The following is a 16,875-nucleotide window of genomic DNA, read 5'->3' on the forward strand; positions in this document are numbered from 1 at the left end:
ATGTACCTGAAATTTTACAATACTATTTTATATAAAATACTTACTTAAAATAAATGCTCTTACCTCAGTTTCAAGCAGGAAGCATTGAGGTGATCATAGACATTTAGGTAATTAGTGTCATGAAAAAGGAATAGTAATCATGAAATTAGCAACTTTTGAAACCAGATACAATACTAGCACTTTAGGTGATTAGCCTATGTAATTTTCTTAACATTCCCATCAGGTAGATGCTATTGTTATCCCAGTTTTATAGGTAAAGGTATTTAGATATTTGGTGTTGACCGAGAGCTTTACAGATACCATCGACCACCAAAAAGACCCAAGTGGGTCTCAGAGCGAAATGAGCCTGGTCTCAGCCACCAAGTAATTCTGTCTCCGGATCTGACTTCTGATTGCTTAGCTCCTCTGTGGCAAAATGTACCGTCTGTAACATGCTGTGATCACAAGTCCCGTTCGCCGGAGCTAGCATTAAGTTTTGAATAAGAAAATGGCCATAAAAATCATTTGCAAACAACAACTATGAAACAAATATGAGTTAAAATTCAACTTCTGGATTATTGGCCGTAAATACTTTTTTTTAGATCTTTTTTCCTCTTCCATTTTCTGTCTGGTGTCCAGTTGGTGGCTTTACCACGCTAACGAGTCAGGGTTCAGGGATGCCGGTCAGTTCGCCTTTGTTCCCGGACTCAGTTCCCGGCCAGGCATCTTTTGTGCGGCGGCTCACAGACAGATAAGTGAAGCTGTGAATTTTTAATGTGATCAATCCATCGTCACCAATTGAGAGAAATGCTGTGGCGTGTGCTGTATTGACAGTTAACATTATATTTATACAAAAGAAATACCATAATGTTCCTTTTATGTTGTTATCTTAATTATTCTTTAATAATTCTGAAAACTTTACTGTTTGAGAATTGTTTGTAAAATGTGAAAAACGTCACCAGTGATTTTTTCTACAAATTTGTTTAAAAAAAAAAACCAACAGAAAACCTACACATTTAAGGTAAATCTGGTGAGCTGTCATCAGTTTCTAATTGCAGAGCTGGAGTCCTCAGAAAACTGGAAAGTGGAACAAATCGCTTACAGCACTTACTCTCCCACCCCCTGGCTCTGAACCTCTGCTGACAGGGCGACTTAACATCAGTTTATGTCCTTAGAAAAAAGTGGCCTGAGCTGCATTCGTTGCCATTTTCTTTATTCCTGTCCAAATGCAGAAGCTTATGTTGCAATAAGACCACTAAAATGAAAACTGATGTCATGAAATGCCTCTTTTCATAAAAGGTTGAATAACACCTTACAATGAAGATGAAAACAAATGACATGTGACAAAAACTAATTAATGAACCTATAGCTAAAACATCTTATCTCTTTGTCATCATCTATTAACCTATTTCATTTTCTCCTTTTCCCCCCAGGTTTAATATTTGTTACCTTGTGGCTATACACATGTTGGTGATCAGCTAATTTATGCCTTATGTGGTGTATTGTATCTAACGGCTGCCAGTAATTACAGCGGTAGACAAACTAGGGAGTTTTCACTTCTCTGCTAAAAACTAACCATGTGTTGTTCTTTAAAGCAATGTGGTTTTATTTTATGATTTTTTTTTGCAAAAAAAAAAAGAAAAAGAAAATCAGATCTATAGAATTTGCCATTATTCATGAAAAATTATCTGATGGAAAACTGAGTCTTCAAGAAAGGGAGTCAGATTTTTTATTTTTTTATTTTGCTTTATCACTACAGAAGAGGATGATAGATTTTAAAGATCTCATCTTTATGTCATATTTTAATGGGTGACAGTTCAAAGCTGGCTGATAGGAATCCTGTTACCGAAGGGCCTTTATTTTCTTATTTGAACTCTTTACTTATACATGAAATTGGTAACTTCGGGTTCATTTAAATTTTGACAAGCTACCAAAAGTTCATAGAAGCTTAGCCTTTTAGTTAAACATACCAGTGTTTCAAAAATGCAGTAAAAAATACAATATTATTTTGATATTAAATTAAATTTTAAAATGTTTTTTAAAAAAACAAAGAAACACACATCTATTCTTGAGGGTCAGCTGAATTTTGCCTGCCTTGAACATAAATATTTTCAGTAACTAGTAATTTAATTATTTAATGTAGTACTGTGCTTTTTCCTGGGTTATATGGAGGCAGCTTTCTAATTATATAAAGGCTTAAAATAATTTTATTTGAACAGTTTTTTAGTCACATAATAGTATTTTATATCGTCCTCCTTTGTTTAGTGAAATTTGAAAATTTTATAACCTCCGGCCTTCTTTCTCATTCATTTTCTGTCCCCTTCTTTCGTCCATTCCTTTGTTTCATTTGATTCCTGGCCTTGTTCCAAATATAAAAGAAGGCAACTCATAATGGCAATGTAGACAAAGCATTAGCATTATACAAATATGCTTAGAGTCCAATAACTTTCAAGATATCTGTATTGTATGATGCCATCGTATACAGTAAATATTTGTGAAGTTTTTTCCATTAATAATAAAATTTGAATACTCTATTAGATTGAGTACCAGTTAAGCTGCTGTAACAAAGAAACTCCAGTACTGTGTTCAAATATGGAGGAAAGATTTTTCCCTGCCGTACGGCAGTCTAAACTGAAGAAGTTCTGCCATCCTCACTACTACACTTCCCCAAGGAGTGGGAATGGAGAAAGGCACCCGAAGAGGCATCTTTGTCTTCAGAGTGAAGCACATTGTTATTCACAACAGTTTTTCCTGACATTATCAGCCTAATGTGCACCCAAGCCCATACCTGCTTCCAGGTCAGGTCAGGAAATGTAGTCACTCGTGGGATTAGCGTGCATGCAGCAAAAATTCACGGAGTTTTATTACAAACAGGAAACTAAAGAGAATGTGTACTAACAACAGTTAACAGTCTCCACCTACTAAACAATGATCTTTAGTGTGTCTCGGAGTTAAATGGAATGACCACTTCTTTGCTTATACCATTGAATTCCTCAATGTGCTACTATTTAATATATATGAAGAATGTTAATAAATAAATATATATTTTTTATGAAATTGTTTCTATGGTGAGAAAGAGGAATTGAGGCTCACTTTTTGCCTTTACTCCTTTCTCTTTTTTTTCTGTTATGCTATACATTCTTAAATATATGCAATCTGGTATTTTCAAAAATGCTAATGGTATTGGAGCATAGATTTTAAATTCTTTTACAATAAACTATCACTGACCCACAGGCAGCCTGGAAATAAATAAGACACTCATTTTGAGGTTAATTTTTGGATGTTGATCTAGTGAAACTCATTCACTATCATTAAAAGCCTATCATTAAAATTTGGAGAAATGAACTATTTAAATATGATTTTAATAATGGTATAAAAAGTATTAGTAATCATGTTGGATTAAAATTAATGTACATATAAAGCAAAAATTGTCAAAAATAAACTATAACTACTGACAAATTTTTCAACAAAAAAGAATATATACTTATAAAACCTAAGTTTTCTAAAGAGTTTTATCATATTTTCAATTTTCATTCATAATTATTTTTCAACTATATGATATACTTTTCCCAAAGTAATCCTATTTCAAACATCAGTGTTTTGAATATTTTATAATATAGATTTATTACTACAACCACTCACTTTCCATTTTGTTCACCTTGATTTTTTAAATCTGTAATATTAGATTCACAAAAGAAATATATGGCTACATAAAATGTTTAATAAAGTGTATAAGCATTCACTCATAACAGTGTTTGACAATTGTAAAATGTAGAGTTTTCTTTAACTGCGATGAATAGAGAAGCAGAACACTTCATTTAACATATTTACTCAGTAAAACTATCTTTTTGAAATTCGGAAACATCAGACATGTCTCATATTTACATATAATTACCAAAAACTCCTGAGATTTTTAAAACCAGTTTCTTTTAAAATGAATGTTGTTTTTCATATCTATAGTCTCCAAAATCATCAACCCATGCTCATGCCATGGACTATAATTAGTATCAATTGTACCTAAAAGTTATTTTTTTGAGGAAAACATTTGAAAATATGTAATGTTATTAAAATTTATGGTGCATCATACTGAATTCACCTCAAAAATAAATGAAGTTAAAAATAAGACTTTTTTCCTAATTATTTTACTTTTAGAAACAGAAAAATGAAAAGAAAATAATGATGGTCTTGTTATTAGAAGTGCTCGAATGTTTTAAAAGTTTTTATTATTTTATTTCTAATACAAACATAAATATTTCCTAGAGACACCCAAAGAGAGATTCTCTCTAATTTCTCAAAATTGAAAACAAGTAATTTCGGGTTCTCTCAAGCATTATATTATTTAGTTTGTTTTTTAAAAAATTGTACAAGCCAAATTCCAATAAGTTTATTAGTGTCATTTTTACTCAGAAAAAATTACTGATTTAATTCATAATCGTGAACCCCCACTGAAAGAATTGCAATTCATAAGGGACCTCTGTCTAACTAACAAATCAGGAATAATATAATTTTAGTTCAAAACTAGGGAAAATTATTCATTGACTTAAATATATTTCATTCATATACCACTTAAGGTCATGGCTGCTCATTTTATTTATGAAGATTCTGATTTAAATTTACATTTGGAAATTCAGTGGTTGACTCTCAGAAATCACACACTTAAGAATTCAAAACTTTAAACCTCAAATGATATGTGCCATCTTTTCTTACTTCTATCACATCCTTGACAATCCTATGATCTAACTCAGAGGTCCTCAGTAAGTACAAGGGAAGGAAATGCTTAATGTTATAACATTTACTTTTAAATCAGAAATATATTTACTAATAAGAGATGATATCAACAAGGGGAGGATACTAAATATAAATATTCCTAGAAGAAAAATGAAGAGCAAAAATTCTTATAAGACGAAGTTTAAAATTTCATTTCATCTATTCATTCTACAATCACATGCTGAGTTGCTATTTATAGCCCGCCGGGAACAAAACTAAGTGCAGCACTGGGTCACTAAATTAAACCAGATACATTGTCAAGAAAGCTCTGTCAACCGAGACAGGCACTAGGACCGCAGCAGGAGGTAGCAGTGGTCTCGTTGAAGCTGAGGGAGATGGGTGTCGTGGCAAACTATAATGATTTTCTTCACTTGAGCAAAAGTACCAGAAAGAAGAAAAAAGTAAAAGAAAAAAAAAAAGCAAAAAAACCCCCAAACTCTAAAAACTTCAGACATATAGTTCTTGGTCACCAATTGGATAAGAAAAGAAAAATGTGACTACAATTTTAAATGTTCCTTTTGGCAACTGAAGAGATGGTGTTAAATGTTACAATTGGATAGCATCCCATTAAATATAAATCAAAAAGGGCAGAAGAGATTGGATGTCTCTTGTCATAGCCTTTGCCAATCTGTCTTATATTTCCTATCATATTCTAGTGTCATTCTTCCTCACGTTCAATCTGTCTTTGATACTGATGCATTAAACCTCTTTAACTGCGATATTAATCATGCTGTAGTTTAACTAACATACCTAAGTAACTATCCGTAAAGTCTAAACTATGCTGATAGTTAAGGACCCTCAATTACCTGGTCTCGTGCTATCTTTTTTCTCTGATTTACAATAGCTTTTTAACTTAATTTTTCTTATTAAATTAAAAACAAAATCCTTCATAGCAAAGCCCCTTGCAAGAGGTGAGCAAAGATGCAAAGGACAATGAAAAGTTATTGGTTGCTCATCATACATCTGGGGAGAAGAGGTGTGGGTGCCAGAAATAGGCAGTGGCTTGAAGGAATGGAATGTCAATTAAAGAGGCGATGCTTCCTCGTGTAACACAGGCTGTAGTCAGGGGAGATCAAATGCGCGTGTCCTTGGTGTGCACGTAGAACCCTTCGCCCAATAAAGTATACTCCCTGCCTGGCCTTATTTGTTACCAACATGCCTCATTGAGTCTGATGCTCGCGCAAGTCCTTCAGTACTTAAAACTCAGAGTTCATTCTACAGTAAGCAATAAACATTGAATAAAGCTTATGTCTCGGACTACTGTTTTTTTAGTTTCTTATTATAGAAAATTTTAAATATGTATCTATGTCTACCTATCTAAAGAGAAATCATTTACCACCTGTCCTTATAACTCATCGCTAATCTTGCTTTGCCTATAGCTCTTGCCAATTCCTGACACTTCTGGTTTATTTTGAATCTCAAGAATCATATCATTTCATCTTTAATATCTCAGTATGTACTTGTAAATAATAAACACTCATTCTGAAACAAAATATTTTTGTCATACTCAAATTACTAGGAATAATTTGTGAAATTAGGAAATATCCAGTTAGTGTTCAAATTCCTCTATTGTCTCAAAATCTATTTTACAGAATATTTATTAAAATTAGATACAATTAAGATCTATACATTACATGTGGTTTAAATGAAATTTCTCTTCTAATCCCCTAGCCCTCCTTCTCTAAAGTATTTTTTTTCCCCTTGAAGTTTATTGACGGAAGAGACCAGACAATTTCTTCTGTATGACTACCTACAGTATGAAATTTACTAACTGTATCCCTTTGGAATTGACTAACTTGTATGTTGTCTTATATTTCTTATAAATTGGTAGTTAGACTTGCAGGCTTGACTAGATAGATTCTGGTTTCAAATTTGGTCATAAAACCTTGTAGGTGGCACTTTGTACTGCATCCTAAGGTACAGACTACAGTGAGTTCTAGAAAGTAGAACAAAGTGCCACCTATGTTTCCCTCCTAGATAATTCTGAAATTGCACTGAATTTGTTTATTGCTGCCTTATTCAAAATATGAAAATCCTATTTTGATTCATTGAAAACTGATTGAAATAGAGTAAATTATGTCAATTTGCTAAAAATTGTCAAACCTCGGTGATCAGAAGACTTAACTTTTTAGTCCGTCTATTTGCTTTTTAAATTAATTTTCTTATTTTATTAGATATCAACAAACATTTAGAATATTAGGCATATATTAAAAATCTTTTTTGATTTTTATTGTGATGCCTGCAAATTCTATGAGTGTTGAAATGTCTCAATAATCCAAGAGATAAACTGAGTAATGTTTAGCCCTTTAGTTTTCATTATAGCTCCTGTTCAAAGTAAATATAAGTATTGAGATTCACTTAGTCTTCAAAATGTCCAGGACATAGTTCATGTCTATTGCTGAGCTTGGAGTGCCTCCTCTTCCATATTATTCATCATAAAAAATTTAATTGATGAAACACTCAATGAAAAATAATTTATGTATTCTTATGGATAATTCTATTAAGATCAAGTCACTGTCCTTTGTGTGTGGTCACCAAAAGCTATTAAACAATTCTGCGTGTAGCCACTTTGGATTTTTTTCTCACGTGCTGTTTACTACCAGTTCCAAACAGGCTTTGGTGATTTGCATGGTTTATTCAGGGTATCACATGGAATGAAAATGAAGACTCTCTCTCTAGAGAGTACAAATATGAAACAATGCAGAAGAGATTCTGTCTCATGGTACACAGTGTTACATCAGGTATTTGGCAAAGATAAAATAAAATGCAATTTGAAAGCCTAAAAATCAGACAACAGCAGAGAAACTGACAACTTGTCAGGGGGTCGATGAAGAAATAGCTCCAGAGGTTGCAGAGGTACTGCAACCAGAACACTGAGCTTGCATTTGAGCAGAGTTCATGAAATTCAGCCTGTAGACCGAATTAAGGGATGTTTGAAGCCCAAGGCTCCATAAACATTAGAAGAAGAGGATAAAATATGACAAAAATGAAATGAGAATGTGAGGAACTGGGTACAGACTGGCTGGCGGCACAGTCAGGCCTACACCTCCCACGAGCACCTGCAGCCTCTGATTTCCCAGAACGGAAACAGCTCGTTCCGTTTCTGGGGCCCACCTTGACCTTGTGCAGTAAGTCCGTAAAGTAACTTGATCTCATTCTCTAGAACAAAATTTGTCTGACTAGTTTTTTCCCTATTTTACCAAGGGGCTTCTGCCACATTCCCAAGACCTAGTCCTTGCATTCGTCCTGATTCTCTACTTCTCAGTCTAACCTTTGTCATTTCTGTACCGTAAGGATCAGGGTTTTGTCTGCCTCTCTGACTAACGCCTGCTTCTCAGCCAGTCCTGATATAAGAACCCTGCCTGTTTGGTGTCTGCCTCTCTGCCCGCCTCCAGCTCCGGTGTCCCCGAGTCCTGGACTCCCCGGCAGTGCCACAGAAATCCCGTGTCTGTCCTTCTCTGATGACGTCTTTGTTTTAAACACTGTGTTCTGCCTGCCAGACCCGATCCCCACCTGTGGTTTATCTTTCCAGAGAGACTTGCTGCATTTGCATATTCATCTGGATCCAAATGCCATCCCCTTTTAAGATGGCAATTTTGGGACACTTAAAGCACATGCATGACTGTGGTCAGCAAAGTGACCATTCTCCACATGGCCCACAAGCACATCCATGTTCCACTGGTGTCGTGACAGCCATGACTTGGAACTGCTGCTGCTGAAGGAACTGACCTCCCTGGAACACTCTCCAGTGTAACCTGGGTGTGGACTGTCACCGGGCGGAGCCCCTGCCCCAGTCCTCTCCCAGAGCACCACCCAGCACACTCCTCTCTCCTTATCCTCACCGGTCACTCCCCGTCCATTGACCTGTTCACGTCAGTGTCTGTAGGTCCCTGTAGGAGCAGAGGATCTAGAAATCCTATCCCTTTGCTTCCTTTGCACTGATGCTTGCAAGTGAGTAGACTATGGATCCCACTGCTGGGACAGAGGCTGGAAAGAGAAGGATGTGTAATACAAGTGTCTCATGGTAGCTATGACACAAATCAGAATTTTTAGCAGGTTTCCATAGAATCAGAACATTTATTAATTTACTCCACCATTCCATGTATAATTCTAGCATACTACTAATCATCAGCCTGGCACTGTAATGAAATAAATAATGGTTAGTTTCTTACGTGTTATTTTTCCACTTAGGTTAAATTACAGGTTGAATAGGCCCAAGTGAATAAGACATCTGATGACTATTATAGTACAATTTTGAAGAGAATGTTCATTCTAAGTTCAAAGAATTAAGATCCCGCAGACGTGCTAGGAAGCTTTCCCAACGATACCCCTACTGACTACTGCACGTTGCGGCGGAGTTACGGCCTGGAGTGACACTGTCGTGTCCCCTGGTGGGCGCTACCCACTTTCACATGTAGCTTTGCCTCAGAGAAGTCATGTTAGAGGGGCACAGAGTACTGCTTTGGGGAGAAGAATGTAATGCTGACTTGGAAGGCGGCGCTGCACATGTTTGTGTGGCTGTGCAACCGTGATGCCAAGGGCCGCTATCCAGAGGGGTTGCAGGGACGTTTTGGGAAGTGGCGCAGGGTGCACCCTGCGTTGCCGGGGAGGGAGCCTTGCTGCTCCCTGACCACGGCCTGCACCTTGGTAATGAGCCTGGGGGTCCGGACTCTCCCTAGCTCTGAAAGTCTGAGCTTGTGGTTTGCTTTTTGGCCCACTTTATCAGAGAGTCCACTGATAGTTTCTTTTTTCCTACACGGGTTGCTTTTCTGAATAGAAGCTCTGGTGTAGGACAGCAAGAAAGCAGACACCATGCGGTCAGCTGTCACGCTGCTGTCTTTGCGTAGATTCAGTTGTGAACCATCGTGAGGTGATATTCCCAGCACCTGGGAAGTGGATGCTTCAGTCCTAAATGGTGGACCTGAGAGCAGAACCCCAACCTCCTCTATGGAACAAAATGTGCCCACAAGGCAGACCACAGTGGGGACGGTCAGACATAGTCACATCCCAAGGCGGTGGCCACGGGCGTCACGTCTTGTTTACACTGCTGATGGAGACAGGTTGCCAGAGGCCCGTGTCGCCTGGATGCATCAGTATCCAAAAAGGATATGAGCAGCCCAAAGTCACGTTGTTGGACAACTGCATATAATTATCCAATTATCTGAACTAAAGTTGTCTCTGGAAAGAAAGCTGAGCAGCTAAAATTAAGAAAGCTCACCAAAATAAGACTGTTTTATTCAATGATTTATATGGGGATCTCTGGGGACAAGCCATGCTATGTCATGAAAGGAAAGACCTTCAGTTCGGGAACTAGAAGAGAAAGCAATTCCTTGGGCCTCTGAGCTGGTCTGGGGTGTGCGGGCCGATGGCCGCCAATCGGATGCTGGGGGTGCTGCCAGGGGCCTGGGAGGCAGGCCGACGCGCTGCGCAGCTGGCCACACCCTGCCTGCTGCACTGTGGGGACCATGGCGCAGCTAGAAGCAGTGGCCGCGTGGCCCATGTGCCAAGAGAACGCGTGAGCTTTTCATCTTTCCCCCAGCCCACTCATGCGTGAGCGAACTCTGCTTACCTGAAGCGGACAGCACTAGCATCTGAGTTCAGTATGGCCAACAGCATAATGCAGACCCAGCAAACAGAGCAGGATCAGAGGCTGCATTGCTGAAGGAAGAAAGCACTCCTTTTTTATTCTCTACAGGTGAGAGCATGAAGGATCGATCCCTTGGGCTCGGTGTCTTCAACAATCTTGGGAGTTTGCAGGAGGTGAAATTGCCAGGGAAGGAAGAAGGCATTCATATCATGAGAATGATATGAGAAACGTAGCTTTGTTGAGAATTCAAAGGAACTCAACTTCATTCTTTACCTCGTGCCCGTGAAGCGATTAGGAAGATTTTAGCTCTTGTCTCTGCTTGGATCTGATTTCTGCACCACAGTGCAGGGAGCTGAGAGAGCAGAGTGGGGAGCTGTAAGCGCGGTTTGGAGCCAGAACAAAGGACCCTTAAGGGTCCCCTGGCAGCCCCTGGCTGGGGGCTTGGCTGTACCTGTACTTGGAGGGATTGCGCAAGGCCTGCTAGGACGCCTGGGCTGTGGGCTCAAGAACAAATCCAAGGCACTAGAAGTGGAGTCACAGGGGACATTCTTTGGGGTTCTGGCCCAGGCACAAGAGAGAAACCTGTTAGTGCTGCGTGCATATGCAGCTGGGGCTCCAGCCACTCGATGGCCTTGGGGGCAACAGAACAAAGGGACCCATGAATGAGAATCGAAATAGAAATAAGCCAATATAAAGCAACGGGGAAATTTGGAAGAGCAATTATCAGAGCCTCAGAGAACTGAGGGGCAATACCAAACAATCTAACATATATAAGGAGTGAAAGACGGTGATAGTATGGCTAGAAAACGCTGAAAGACGTAATGGCCTGCTTTTTCCCAAACTCAGTGATTAATATGTACCATCCATTGACAAGCCACAAAAACTTATAATTAGGTTGCATGTCAAAGTAAAGAGAAAACCAAGAAGTTAGTTCAAGAAAAAAGACACATTCTATTCAGAGACACAATGGTACAGGTGATAACTGAATTCTCCACTGAAACCACGGAGTCTGGCGTGTTAGAAAGACTTCTTCCAATTGCTGATAAAAGCAGTCTACCCAGCGTTCTATTTCCAGCGAAAGAATCCTTCAGCCACATAGAAGTTGAAATAAAGGCATTTTCAGGAAAACAAAAACTTAGAAAATTCTTTGCAAGCAAATTTGTGCTGTAAGAAATGCTTAAAAAATGCTCTTTGAGCTGGTGGGAAACGCTGTCAAATGGGAAATGTGTTCTATAATTAAGAATGAAAATACTAGCAATGGTAACAAAAATGGGGGAGAAGGTAAGTATAAAAGATTACGTTTTCTGTCCTAATTTCCTTCAAATAAAACCATGTAAAAAAAAAAAACAACATTGTTAGATGGGGTTATACTAAAAATTATATGTGACAACAATAACACAAGAGGTAGAGAGATGGTAAGGGTGTGAACGGACTCACACTGTTGTGAGGTTGTTACAGCGTCCAGCGAGGGAGCGTAAACAGTAGGGAGGGTAGTGTAGCGAGCGGGACTCTCAATAATTACGGAAGATAATTGTTTATTTAATATTTTCATAACACAAAGTATAATACTTAATCATAATATCAAGGACTAAATGTCTTCATGATACAGATAAACTAATATCATGAACCACCAAATTTAACAAAAAAGATTCATTGCACACCAAAAAATACATTGGTATCCTAATTTCTTTCCCTCGTTCTAAGATTCAGGAACTCTTGAATATTAGTTGTTACTTTATATGTTCTACAACATTATTTTTTTATTACATGAATACACAATTTAAACTAAAATAGAATATTTTTTTCTAGTTAAAGTCAGTCTCTGATGAAATTGGAACTAAACCAGTAAAGCAGCTTAGTGATTTAAGTGTATATAGGCCCAGCCTTTAAAAAAAAAAGCAAACTTCCCATCAACCCTACGCATTCTTTAAAAAGCCCATTTTTGGGGAGACAGAAGGAAGGCTCAAACTCATGTATGACAGGGCTGTAAATATTTCTACCCAGAAAATGAAATCAAGGCTCAACTCTAGTTGAGGAGAACATGCCAACTTTAAGAGAAGTTGAAATTTCGCACGGCCTACTTATCGCTGGTTTTGAAATGACCCAGGGTAAATAGAAACAGCCCTTTCATGGGGCTGCTCTGATTAAAGCAAGGTCTGTAAGTTGGCAGTATAGCATCTGAAATTTCAAAGCTTAAGTGGAAGCTGGGGTTTCTTTTCCTTTTGACCCCCTCCGGCCCCCCCCCTACTTTTTATACATGGTCTATCTGAGTAGCTGGCATGCAGATATAAAAATCACTGGGCAGTAATCGCAAGTGCACTGGTCCTTATGGCAGGCATCAGGCCCTTTACTGCCAGGTCTTTGAACTACAAAAATAAATAGAGAATAGAAGTGCATTGTATTGGCCAAGCCTGGGGCCCAGTCATCTGTCTTGGAGCATGCTCTGGTGAGAGTGTTTAACTTGGATTTCTTCCATCACATGTGGTAGCCGCCGAGTGAAAAAGAAGAGGAAAAGAACAATGTTAGGTGGTATTTTTAATAGTGTGTTGGCTTAACAATTCTCAGGAAATGGTTACTTCTATTTTTCTCTTAGCAGCCAGAGTTACTCACATTGTTGGGATTCTGCAGGGGTGGATGTGTACTTTAGACAGCATGGTTCCATTTTCTCCACCCTTTCCATTGTCTTACAAAAGGTTTAAAGAGTGAGCAGAGATATTCTCGGAAACACTATCTACTGAAGGAAGTAGCCATTGCAAGTCAAAGGACAGTATTTTTCTGTATTCAATTTCACCAGCAGCCTTGACCTGGCTGAATTAATGGGTCTCTTTCACTCAACCTGAGAGTTTGAAATGCATGGTAACAGGGTGTTTGTTGTTTTTGGCTAAATTATCCTCTCCCCTTTCTTTTCAAGGACATGTAACACAAACTCAAACAATTTAGGCTCCCTCTGCCTTTTTATTCCTCTAAATTTTCTACAATAAGAAAGGAGACTCTAATCACCCACGCTGTGCCCCTAATAGGAACTTGATTTAAAAAAATAATACCTGTGGCTGCAGAAGGAGTGGATTCTTTGTAAAGACAACTGTTTAATATAGAAGAAATTTCGGTGGTTGTCACAGCCAAATTGTCTTGCTTTCTGTTCTCTGAGAGAGTACTAAGAAACTCAAATATGAGATTCGAGTGATTTTAAAGACTTTTTACAGTTTTTAGTTGCTAACACTTTTCTTTTCTAGATCATGTAGCACATATTTTGTAACCCTCATGAAATAGCATAAAATAAATATGTCAAGGCTTCCTGTAGAAATGCGTTCCTTCAGGGTTGCCAAAATAAGGGGAGCTGTCGGATTTGCCCAGACAGATGGTAAGATAAATTTATGAGCAAAAATTATATAAAAATACCAAGTTTAATTGGCCATATATTGAAATGAGTGATTTTTAACATGTTGAGATTTTTTTTTTACTCTAGATTAACAATTGTATGAAAATTGATGAGATGTATTTATTGTATATAGCAGACATTTTCTTGGGGTGATAGTTGGCCTTACTTACATCCACCACAATTTGTACACAACATGAGCAACTCTCCAGCCAAAATTGTAAGCCACTTTTTGCCTGGTGGCTCAGCTGGTTGGAGTGTTGTCCCGTACACCAAAACATGGCTTCCATTCCTAGCAGGGCATGTACCCAGGTTGTAGGGTCAATCCCTGGTTGGGGTGTTGTATGAGAGGCAACCAGTTAATTTCTTTCTCACATCAATGTTTCTTTCCCTCTCTCTTTCTTTTCTTTCTCTCTACAATCCATAAACATGTTCTTGGATTAGGATTAAAAAAAATTGTAAGCCAGTTTTTTAGATATTCTTTGAAAAAGCTCCACAATATTACACAAATGCATTCTATGTGTCTCAAAATAATTCTAAATTGATGCAAATTTGACATCATTAAATTTTAAATATTCATTCACTTAGTCAACAAAAAATACCTTCTGTAGGCCAGGCTTTTTTCTATGACCAGCCATAAAACAGAGAGCAAAGCACAGTCTAGGCCTTTATGAACTTATACAGTATTTTAGATAAAAACATAAGAGTAATCCTGATTATCATAAGCAATTTGAAATAAAAATGAAATTAAATTTGCCAAAGTGGATTTATGAAAAGCATGAAAATTTACTATGTGATTAAATGATGCTTTTGGTGAATGAGAAATACTAGTCATTATAAGCTAAAAAAAAAAAAAAAAAAAAAAAAAAGGCCTGTAATATTTGTGAAAATGCAATTAGAGAAACTCAAGTCTCAAAATATTTTAAAATCACATTTTATATATTTTTTCATTATTTCTATAATTTTTAAATTCAAGATTTTGTTCAGAAACTTAATATCTTAAATAATAGGCTTTGAAAAAACTCTCATAGTACATACCTGGTAACAGGAGCTTTATTCAAAACAGCATTATTCAAAGTCTAATTCCCCATAGGAACATTGTAATATATGGGGGTTACATGTCTGGAAAAAGTTAGTGGCTTATTTTACTATTAAATAATGAGAAAAGTTAAAATGCAAGTTGAAGATAAATAAATAGTGTTTATAAATGTGTTATTCCATAGCTTTTGAGTTTGATGGTATTTAAAGCCAAACCTCAACAACTAGGCATTTTTGTTCTTCACTAGAAACTAGCCTTATTACAACTGCAAATTTACTTAACTTTAAAAAATATATAATAAGTCAAATCCTGTGCAAAAGAAATCTTGCAGTACAATTTACCGTGAAGAATGTATTCTCGTCGCATAGTGTCAGTCAACATTTCTCACTGGGCCTGCACTTGAATGTTAACGTGCATAAGAAAGTAACATCACAAAGAGCAACTTGTGCATAGCTAAGCTTCTTACTGTAAGCTTCTAAACTGATGCAAATTTGACATCATTAAATTTTAAATATTCATTCACTTACTTAGTCAACAAAAAATACCTGCTGTAGGCCAGGCTTTTTTCTATGACCAGCCATAAAACAGAGAGCAAAGCACAGTCTAGGCCTTTATGAACTTATACAGTACTTTAGATAAAAACATGAGTAATCCCGATTATCATAAGCAATTTGAAATAAAAATGAAATTAAATTTGCCAAAGTGGATTTATGAAAAACATGAAAATTTACTATGTGAATAGTAAATTACTGGGTAGCTGTGCTTTAATGTTTTTATGTATTATTTTAAAACCATATGTTTTAAAGCAGACTGTATAGCTTGCTATAACATTGTACAACTATAGTAATATTTAATGACAAATTTTAATTTCTATCGTGGAGCATGAATTTCTTTTATTTCACAAATTAAAAATTTGCTTCTCATCTATATTCTCCAAACTTGGAAGTTTTATTTTATTTTTTTCATTTATCCCAAATGAATTAGAGAACCTTGTTGTTGTCACTTAATTACCAATGGATAACAGACAATGAAAATTGGCATAAGGATAGCAACTATAGGCCTCTGTGTCCCTGTCTTACTGGCAAACAAGGAAATTATTAGATCTTCTGCATGAAAGCCCTAAAGCACAGGAGCTTCTGAAAGCATTGTTTCTAAGGGGATTAACAGATTAAATTGTTCTGGAACACTCTAGACCAACCAATTCAAATCCCCTGTCTTCCTTTTTCAATGTATTTATCTTCAACTGTATTTATCTTCCACTGAACTATGGAGGTACCTTAAATTTTCTGGACTTCAGACGTCTAAACAAACTTTAAACTGAACCTATTCTAGGCAGTAAAAAGTCTTGTTCTCCAAACAACTAAAGCAGTGTCTGCCAACAGACATTTTCTTTTTTATTTTCTCTGTTACAGAAGTTGGGCAGTTGGCTAAGGGGCTTATTAAAAAATACAATAGGACTAGCTCAGGTCAAATAGCTTCCACGAGTGACATGGAAGATGCAAAAGAAGCATTATTTGGGGTTCTCGAACAGAAGCATAGTGTCTTACTATATAAAGTGTGCCTGTGTGAGAAAACATTTCCACAAGCTTGAAAATAGGCAAGGGAGAATACTGAGTGTCTTTCTGGGCCGTGCTGGCCTTGCATTTTTTTATTAAATACCTATTGCTTAGGCAATTTTACAGCTCTTTAGGGCAGAGGTCAACTTGCATATTCTTTTTCTGATGGATATGCAAATAGTTTTTGTCCTATGGAAAAGATAACTTCTTGTGGACATTAACCAGTTATTGCCAAACTTCTTGCCCTGACAATCCTTGATTAAATCGCTTATTTTGTTTCTCAATTGTTCTTTGGACTGGTTTTAACATTTTACTAGTTCACTCCTTCACTAATGAGTTAAGTAAAAATCTTCGACAGTTGTTCGTTTTATATTTTCCTGAGTCATGATTTTACCTTTTTGAAAATTACACTTTAACCTTCTAAAAGGATCCAAAATCTTAAATGCTACAACCTTCAAAGAGCTCAGTAGAAAAACTGACACTTTAAATCTGTTGTAATAGTAATAAACTCATACAAATTTTTGATAATAAAAGTTGACTTCATTGTAGAAGATATGCAAAGTATTGGGTT

Source organism: Pteronotus mesoamericanus, unplaced genomic scaffold (genome assembly GCF_021234165.1).
Source record: "Pteronotus mesoamericanus isolate MK-2021 breed Mesoamerican mustached bat unplaced genomic scaffold, CSHL_Meso_final contig_163, whole genome shotgun sequence".
NCBI lineage: Eukaryota > Metazoa > Chordata > Mammalia > Chiroptera > Mormoopidae > Pteronotus > Pteronotus mesoamericanus.